Below are 10,104 nucleotides of genomic sequence, written 5' to 3' on the forward strand. Positions count from 1 at the left end.
GAGAGGTCTTCCCAACAACCAGGGAAGTCAGCGATTTACCATGGACTTACTAAGACATAATCGAGCACGGACCATCAGCTCTCATTATTAATACACTGGTACCATACAACCCCCTTCCAAAGAGCATGTTAATGATTCACAGGTTAGGAATTCCCTCACGCTGACATTGATGCAAAGTGATATCAGCCTTAAAACTGGTCACAGAGAACACCGTCTGCATTTTTATGCTAACAGCTCTCACCACACGGCGTGGAAAACACTTCATTCAGGCCATAGGCGTTCAAAAGAAATGTTCCATAATTATCATGGTTTGCATGGAATTGAATTGGAATGAGTTGTCACACATTTGGTGACAGCCTGTGATTGCGTTTGCCTGCTCCCTTGCTCCTTTCGCTCTGCTCATCCCCTGTTTTGGATCCAATTTACTGACCTTGTTGTACCACAAGATGCATCTGAACAGCGTTCAAGAGATGAAATACACCCATGGATTTTTTCTTAACGTCTTGGCCGTGCCTGCTGCAAAAGGCTAACGCGTGTACCCCAGACTGCCGTGACTTTCAGAGGGGAAATGAAATAGGCTGCATTTTATGGGCTCTTAAGCACACTGCCATCGCAAACATGAAATGTAGGCTCTATGCAAAAAAAAAAAAAAAGTTTGAAACAACGACACTGCGTGTGAATGTGCCTGCCTGATTCTGCTACGGCTGCACTCGGAGTGAGAACAGCAAATTAATTCTGGCATCGCGCTGCCAGATCACATTTTCTACTACGCATGTCATGTTACAACGCTTTCTAATGCCGGTACCACTTAAAGCATCTGGCTGTGCAAGTACTACTCCGAGCGCTTCTAGGAGTTAAAGAGAATACATGCCACGAGCACAGCTCTAATTTGGCAGCGCTCACACGCTCATGACGGTTTTCCCAACTTCAAGCTGTTCTTCCACCCGATGGCGGAGCCTGAACTCAGGCTGGCCCCAGCTGATGGCGTGAATCTCCAGAGCCTGAGCTAACAGCCAACAGCCCCGGCTGAAAACTGGGAAAAACCACCTCCCTGTGCTGTGAAAACACGATGAGGGAACTGCGCGAAGCAGTCAAGACTCCCTCTCTGCCCGCGGGACCGGCTAAAGGGGCAACAGCAGAATGAGGAGGCATAGCGAGGGAGAAATTAAGAGCTACTGCATGCTTTCTGCTGCAGAAACCTGTTTTTTTAATCATAATCTGCAGAGCACTTCCCTGTTCTTGGCTGTAAGGGAACCGAAATGCATGTCTGAAAAATCACAACTTCTAAGAAACAAACCGCAACGCCCGCCACTGCTCCTGCCTGCTCCAAACTTGTTTGAATGAGCTGTGCCATCTACTGGCAGAAGGGAAAGCTACGGAGAGCACGATGTCCCCCTCCACACACCGGGTTTTGAGCGTGTAGGCAGCAAGGACAGAGCCACAGGGCATTTCCTGGGGATTAAGGACCAGCTGGGTGAAATGCTTTGGGCTACTTACCCCAGCCAGGCACTAATCTCTTGGAAATGCCCTATGCTGAGGTTAATATAAACTTAAACATGCTGGAGGGGGACAGGCTTTAAAAAGCAGCCATGCTGCTTTGCGATACGTGCCTGCTTCTCATCCGGAGCAAATGCTCGGTCTCTTGAGATCCGGCTCCACAACAATACGACCTGGCTTTATCTTCACCAAACAGCTCCTGCAGCAGAGCTAGAGGCAAACGGCTTCCTTTATTTCACAAAAAACCCGTTCAAGGTTAAAAATTCATCTCTTCCAAGGAGAACTGGAGTCTTGCACCCTCCATAAAAGAGCACGGCAAGCCCCCCAGAGCAGCCCGTAATCGCAGCCGAACTGCAAGACCGTCCTTTCCCTCGTGTGACAGACAGCAGCTCCAGCAGCACTGGCTGCTTTCCATGAGTTGAGGCAATAGCAGCGCAGGATGCTCTGAGATGGTGAGACCGTTTGAAGCATCTTCGCTATAGTGTTCTGGCAAAGGCAGAGACACCGTAGCTCTGATGCCTCAATAGAGTTTCAAAATAGGGAGAAAGGAAGAGATGACACATGGGTCATCAGTGTCCAAGCTGCACACGCACTCTCCGGCTTATCTGTCCGGTGGCTAGTGGTGAAGAGCAGGTGTTGCTCTTCCAAGGCGGTGGTGGGAAAATGATGGATCAAACCTGCTTTGTCCCCTTTCTGTTGGGGAAAATGGCGAAACCCGGCACATTGTCGTGGAGGCAACATGCCGGGCAGCATGGGGGGGATGTCTGGGTTGCTGAACTGGACCTTTCTGCAGATGCAGCTGGGCCAGGCTCCAGGGCGGCTGGTGGAGCACTTCTACTCCTTGCACTTGAAGATAGTTAAATGGATTTTCCTACACACGAACCACACTCCAAGCTAAAGCCCAGTCGTGCTTCCTTCACTACATTGGATAGTTTCAAGTGGTTTTGCCTGGAGCTGAACCACACCAAAATGCTACTGAAATATTCCCAAATCTGGGGCTCAGATTAGAACTTCTTCACACCTGGTGCATCTCTCCGGAAGGGAATGGATCAGAATTCCTCATGCAAACTCTTCCACCTGGATCCAGATACATTTTTGGCAGCTCTGTTTACCCTTATTTTCATTTACACTGTTTCCACTGGGGAGGGGAAGAGGAGGAAAGTGGGAGTTTTCAATTTTTCTTCTCACCTTCTCAAGACAGAAAACCATGGTAGCTTTGCCTGGTGGAAAGACCACGAGCCTGTGCTCCAGACATGGACATTGACTTAAGTATAAATGCTGCTTCATCCTTTTTCTTTCTTTTTTCTCCTGCTTAGACCATATAAGCTTTGTATGGGAAGGACTCCCCCTATGGACACTATTTAGCACAGTGGGGCTCTGACTACAGCTGGGCTCTGGTCAAGCAACCATAAAGCAAATAATAATAAAACAAGGGGGGAGAAATCTTAGCTCGGTTCCCTGCCTGTTTACCCGATCCTGGTACATCCTCACATCCTTACGCACTACTTCAAGAGCAGATGGTGCTCTGCGGTAGAGCAAACGAGCAATTTACCTCCCGACACCCCGCGAGGCCTCCCTGCATGCGATCGCAAGAAGTTACTTCACCCCAAGCTAAGAGCTGTTGTCTGGCTTTTCAGCATAATTGGATGTAATCAAGTTTAATTTGGTTGGTGCAGTAACTCTGAAGACTTTTGTAACTGGATTACTGTCGGCTCAGCGGTCATGTGCCATTATATTTGCTGGTCAAAACAGAAGCCAGAATAAAAACAGATGCTTTCCCCCCTGCTCCTCCTTCCAGTGACACCCCTTCAGGATATGAGCTTGCACTGTATAGTCAATACAATGAACTAAAAATTCTATTAGAAGAAGGAAGTCATTGCTGTCATATTACATTCAGGCCTCTCCTGAAAAGTGTAAATTATCTAGAAAATGCATCTCCACATTTGTTTACAATTGTATAACACGCACCAGCTTAAAGCTAAAGAGACTAGAGCAGTCTGCATATATCTGTGATGCACGCGAGCTTTGAGGCACATAAATCTTATTATCCTTATTGTACAAATAGGGAAACTGAGAGCAGGAGCAGAAGTCAATGACTGATGAGGAAGGAGACCCTCAGGTCCCATTTTCTGCTGTACCTCACCAACCAAGAACAGGGAATAACAAAGTGGTGTATTTACAGCAGAAGCACAGCTCTACTCCAGGTAAGCTATAGATGAGAGAGCACGCCTGCTAAATGTAACGAAGCCAGTGGCACAACGGCCTTATCTTCAGAACCCCATGCAGCTCCTACCAACACTAAGCCACCGAAGCGGCACGTGAAAGCCTGCTCCCCACCATATGTCAGGCCAAGCCTTGCAAATTCAAGATGCTGTAGTCCTTTTGAATGAGCCCAAGACGTTAAGAGTTAAGACACAGTGATATCCCTCAGACAGATGTTGAGGCCAGACAAACACAGACTAAAATATGGTACTTCTTTAACAGTGAGGATCATCACTGGAGTAGCCTGTGGTTGTGACACGCTCTGGGGGTTTCACAGCACTTCAGGCCAGTTGGAGGCATAAGATGCATAATATATTCCTGGTTGAAATGTCCATTGCATTTCAGACACCTCCTAAAAGCCAACTGAACTTGCAATTGTACATCAGCCGTAAAAAAAACAAGGTGAAGTGTGAAGACATTTCCCTAAGATCAGTGGCAGAGCATGGTCTCCATCTCCTGGTCTCAAATGCTGCAGACCAGTCACCCTCACAGCTGAATGTTGTTAAGCTGTAGATACAGCCATATGCATCTCTGGTTTTGGCCAGATGGCTATCTGAGTTTCTAATGATCTGGGAAATGAACATTTCATAATGTTGTCTCTCAGAGGGTTTAGCACAAACTTTCTTCCTTTTTCCATGCCAGCACTGTTACAGATGGTAACAGATCTCAGTCAGGGACTGGAGTAATGTGGTGCTAAGACCAGGGCACGTACTTCAAGGAGACAGCAATATAATCCTGCCAGGCAAGTCACCAGGCAAGTTCATTAACAAATAAGCTCATGAAATTCATTAAATATTTGAATCCTGTACTTCCTACATCACCATAAATGATAGTAATTTATGAATCCCATTAATAATAATGGCATTTGAAGGATTGTTTGAGGTCACTGTATAAACCAGGCCCTCAGATCTGATTTGCATCGTTATTCGCATTTTGCAAGTGGCAAAGTTCAAATGTGTTGGGTTATAGGGAAAGCAGCGCCCATGCCCACGAACGTTTAGAGAGAGGCACCCAAAGCACATCCGTCCCTGTCCTGTGGCTGCTATGCAGAGCCCGTTCTTGGTGACTGTGACACAGTACATGTTACTGGGCAAGCCTGAATGCACATGGTGATTTATTTAAACAACTGGAGAGGTCATTTCAAGCTGTGCTACACAGAGATGCCATCGTTAGACTCCACCATGCCAGGCATCACCAATTAGAGTCACGCCGGTATCTCTGCAGACTGTAAATGCTCACAGCTGGATCATCTGGAGCTGCAGACTGGCCATCCCACTTGGTGCTGGCTGAGAACCTATCTTCCGTAACTTCATGCAGAGATGGCATAAACGTGTCCTGAACTCAGGAAGGAGAGCCTGGAAGTCTAACTCCCTGACCCTAACTCTGACTTTGTTTCCCTCCACAGGTAAGTCTCTTCGTCTGTCCCTGACCTCTCTGCACTCACCTTGTGCATCAGATGTCTCACTGCTGCATGAACAGCCCTGGTAACATGGACATGGAGAGGTCAGTAGGGCTTGAGGCTGTCTGGGCCTGCTGAGTCTGTCTCAGAGTCGGACGGGCAGCCTCCAGCAGCACCTTCGTTGCCAGAGCAGCAGCAACTCTAAGGGACGCAAAGGAAAACGGGAGGCCTGCGTCTCAGGAAAACAAGGATCACAAGGCTACTTCATGCGGCTTAATCCGGCTTAATCACAACATTGAGCATTTAGATGGATCTTCAGGATCTTCAAAGAGCATCAGAGACATTACTGAAAGCTCAAAAGTCACTTTGAAGGTAAAGACACCATAGGAATATTATTAGAAAGCCATTGTGCCTATGAAATATAATTACTCTCCCCTGTGGCTTGAGATCTAGCATCTCTTGGAAGTCATGGCAGAGCATACAGAATGGTCCAACACAGAAACTAGATGTTTACCATGGCCACCTTCCAGACAACACTATGTTTTTTTCTGAGCAATTTGTGTATTTTTGGTCAGTAACTCATATGATAAGTTACTTTTTAAAATTTAGGTCTCCATCTTTACGGCATACACAAATATCAGTATATTAACCTGCTAGAGACAATAAGTAAAACATGCAGCTATCGGTGAAGAGCTAAAAACTCCTGCTAAGCTCTGTGAGCATAGCTCAAGCTTTGCAAAGAAAATTAAAAATGTCCTCTTTTGGCTGCCTCAAATCATTCAGAAAAAATATCAGCTATAAGAGTAAGAAAAATAAACAGCAGCACTGTAAAATACATACTGCTATATTTGAAAGGCCTCAGGACATAAAGGGATTGATACAAATCACTGAAAATAAGTCCAAGATCTTAGAAATGCCAAAAATGCATTTGAAACTGGATCAGTTGCAAACACCCTGCATTGCTTCTAGTGTGGCAGTAGACCCAAAGGCAACCAGAGAAGTCTCGAGGGGAGGCACTGAGCAGGGATTCAGGTGATTTGGGTCAGGTCCACGGTTCTGCCACATATCCTCAATAACTCTGGACAAGTTACTTAATTGCTCGATGCCTCAATTTGCCACGGTACAATAGCATCAACAGTAAGAGCAACATGGATTTCGAAATAGTTTCACCCACATTTCACCCATAATCAAGCCTGCAAGTTCTGATGGGGCTGGTATACGTCTTTTAGATGGCCACACAGTCTTGCCCCTCTCCTGCCCTCTTCAAGAGCTCTCTCTTTACAGCAGCTTTACCTAACGCCATGCGCAGAAGACACTGAGACATAACTGTAGTACAGATAATAATACATTTCACAGCAGCTATAAAACAATGGGAGCCATAATTTCTTTGAACTCTGGGTCAGACTTGTTGTTAGCCAAGTCTGTAAGAACTCGTATGGTAAATTACATATACCTCTTTACCAGCAGGATCATAAAATAAAACTTTACAGTCCTTCAGCGGGTCACGGCTTTGCAACAAACAGTAAGACAAAACAATAAATTCACCCCCGAGACCACCATTTTTGTAGCTTCTCTAGCTTTGGTTAGATCTGAGGAAATTAGGACCTGGTGGTCTTTATACAAAATCTTCCTTATTTCTCCTTTGGATCCATCTCCTAATTCTCCCTAATCTTAAGGCAGAAGTTCAAAGAACAGCAATAACTACTGTTACTGGTTTCAGTAGCAGAAAAGTCTCATTTATCTCTATACACACATTTAATGGGAATGATGACCAAAGTGTTTCTTGGCAAATTAGTCCCCTTCTCTCCCAAAGAAGAACACATCTATAAGCTATTTCCAAAACAATCAATATTAGTCTAGCAAAACTATACATTAAATCTCCCATCAAAGTCTTGGCAATCCCTCCAACAACTAATGGGCTATAAATTACAACTACTACTGAACAAATTGGAGAGAGGACTGCTGGGCTACTCTTCCCTCATGGCTGGGGGCCTGAATGAGGGAACCCAATTAAAATTCTTGTGCCAGTGAAGACCCTCTTAGCACCCTTCTCAGAGGCTTGCATTTGGTTACACAAAGTCGATGGCATTGCTGTTTTATCCCCAGCAGTGTCCTCTCCCATTGCTCTGGCCTAATGTTGCAAGCCCACAGAGCCGGTTATCAGTGTCGCTGATTCTTACCTCAAAAGCTCAGGGTGAGGACAAACCTGAAAAGAGGTGATGCCGGCTGCCTCAGGAACTGAAACTTCCAAAAAACCTACCGAAAGGATGCTGGTTATCTGCGCTTGAGACCCGACTGCTTATTGCATTCAAAACATCCCTCTATTAATTATTGCATCGTGTGTTCAGGCTAAGAGATGATTCCTACGTACAAAGAATAAGAGGCTCTTACTTGAAGAAGCGTCAAGAGTTTTTACTGGGTTTCGACCACTGCAGGAAGGCAGATTCTAAGAAGTAGCAAGGAAACGACTTAAGTCTAAGAAATTTTCAGCGTATTTTCCTGACTACACGTCCAAGAGGCCTCCCCTATCCTCTAGATTAACTTCCACTTCATTCTGAGAGGAGATTCAAAGGAAATGCATGACATTCCAGATGGAAATCCCAGGGAAAACACAGCGCATTCCTTGGCAATACCAACCAATGCTATATATACACACAGCATAAGGCAAATAATGCCAACCTTGAGAAAAAGAGCGACTCCCTCCCTCACCACGTACCCATAAATCAAGTTTTCCACAAGAACGCCAATCACAGTATTAACCCCAAGCAGTGCCATCACACAGGCCTCAGCCTCTATCTTCCCTTCCCTCCCACAGCTAGGCAAAGACTCTTTCCAAGATTGGACAACCTTTTCTTCTCTCTTTTGAGCCAAAGCCTTCATCTGATTTGTTCTACTGGGCACAACTCTGCTTTCCTTCTGCTGGTTCAGCCATGTCACTGGGGATAGTTTTCAGGGCAATGCCCCTTTAGTTCAACCCTGCCCATCAGATCTGCCAACTCACTGAGTGCCTTTGAATGGAAAAGAAACTCAGGAGACCGGGGAGACTGCTCCTCTTGGATTGGCAGTCAGAGAAACACACACAGAATCTCTCAGAGTGCATCTTCGCTACATCTTTGTTTAAAATCTGCCTTTCTACAATGGCTGAAACCAGGTTAAAAAAAAAAACCCTCTGACACTTCTTCGCACACCTGCCTGTAAACAAATCAAAGGTTCAACCTTTTCTATCTGTCCTACAGAAACCTCTTCTCAAGGCAAAGAATGAAGGGTGGATCACACCAGCCTTCTGTTCTTGCAAGCTGTCACCTCATACGGGCCCTGACAACCACTTTGCAAGCCTATTTAAAACACTCCCGCTGTCCTTCCCTTTAACTCACGACTCATGCTGCATCATCCTACGACTTTTTGGCACCTTCTATTATCTCCTTTTCCACACCTTGTTTTTTTTTTACCTTTAGCTGTTTAGCCCCACCCTGCCCATCAGATTCAGCACCTTGCTGAGGGATCAACAACCTCCTGCATTCTGGCCCTGAGAAGAGCTTGCTAATGCCAGAAACCACCCAGCTACCCCAAGGCTGCTCCAGGGATAAGAGCGGCCAGGACATCGCTTTGCCATCCACCCACTCTGGTTTCAGCGGAGGGGCTTCCAGTTCAAACCCTCTTGCTTAGAGCAACTGTGACAGAATCAACAGCTAAGGATCTCAATAAGGACACCTTGCTAATTAGCAGTTATTTAGGAACGTGGTATGCATGGGGCTGTTTAGCAGCTGTACTCTTTCCACTTCTTTCTGCTGAAAGTTATTCCAAAACATAAGGGCTCAGCTTAGTCAGTGATGGCCCACATTAAGACAACCTGTTAAAAGTAGAGATGGTCCAAACACACAAAGATACTTGGGTGTCTGATTTAGGAACTTCGCAGTGGTTTCAAAGGCGAGGCAGGAGCTTGAACCCTTTCGTGGAAACGGACTTATTGACTCAGGCTGTACTGGAAACCACAAACCAGCAAATGCACAGTTAACACCTGCCCACTCAAGTGGAGGAAGAAGATATGAAAGAAATCTTGACATGCAAGGGATGCCTCAACACTCTCAACACATGCAAGAAACACCCCAAAACAATGATCTCGTTGTGAGGTTATCTGCCTGATCATAATACATATGAGCCCCAGCCACGGACCAAACTGAAACATGGCAGGTGCCACATTACATAAACATGTATTTTTAGATACTGCAGGTGCAGTATTATACAGCCCTACCAGAGAGAACCGTGACTGCAGTATTACCAGCACAATGCTATTTGATTACTATTTTTCAATATCTTTCATCAACTTGGAAGAAAAGTCTTCAGGGCTGTTCTGCAGCCACTTCACATTGTGTGTGCCAATTTACACCAAGTTCATTAGCAATAAGGTTGTTACCTTGGAATCTTTTTCTCTTTATGTATATTGTTTATACTGCAGCAGTCTTGGGCTTCATAGGAGTAAGCGCTATGCAAACGACCATTTGCTGGATGGTGATAATTTAGAAGGGAAGGATGCTGGAAACCCTCAGTTCAAGTCTCAAATAAACCACTGGTTTCCAATTGCCTTAGGCTAGTCACCTGATCTGCCCTCAATCCCGTCTTCAAAACAGAAATGAATATTTCTCTACCTGGCAGGCAGGCAAGAGCATAAATCCATTAAAGACTGCAAAGAGTTCAGATCCTATAGTGATAAGCAATTACTTAATACATATGCAATGGCTGGGAGCACATGTTGGTTGTTTTGAAATATAGACAAATGTGCTTGGCCAGATAAGCATATATTTTCTCAATAACAACAACAAGCAAAGCAACAACAAAAAACCCCCTCACTAAACTGCAAGTTGGCTTCAGCGATATGAATGAACTCTCATCTAACAGAACATTTCTTTCTGCTATGAACATGTGCTCTCTTGGAGACAGAAAACAGA

The sequence above is a fragment of the Apteryx mantelli genome, chromosome 1 (genome assembly GCF_036417845.1).
Source record: "Apteryx mantelli isolate bAptMan1 chromosome 1, bAptMan1.hap1, whole genome shotgun sequence".
Lineage (NCBI taxonomy): Eukaryota > Metazoa > Chordata > Aves > Apterygiformes > Apterygidae > Apteryx > Apteryx mantelli.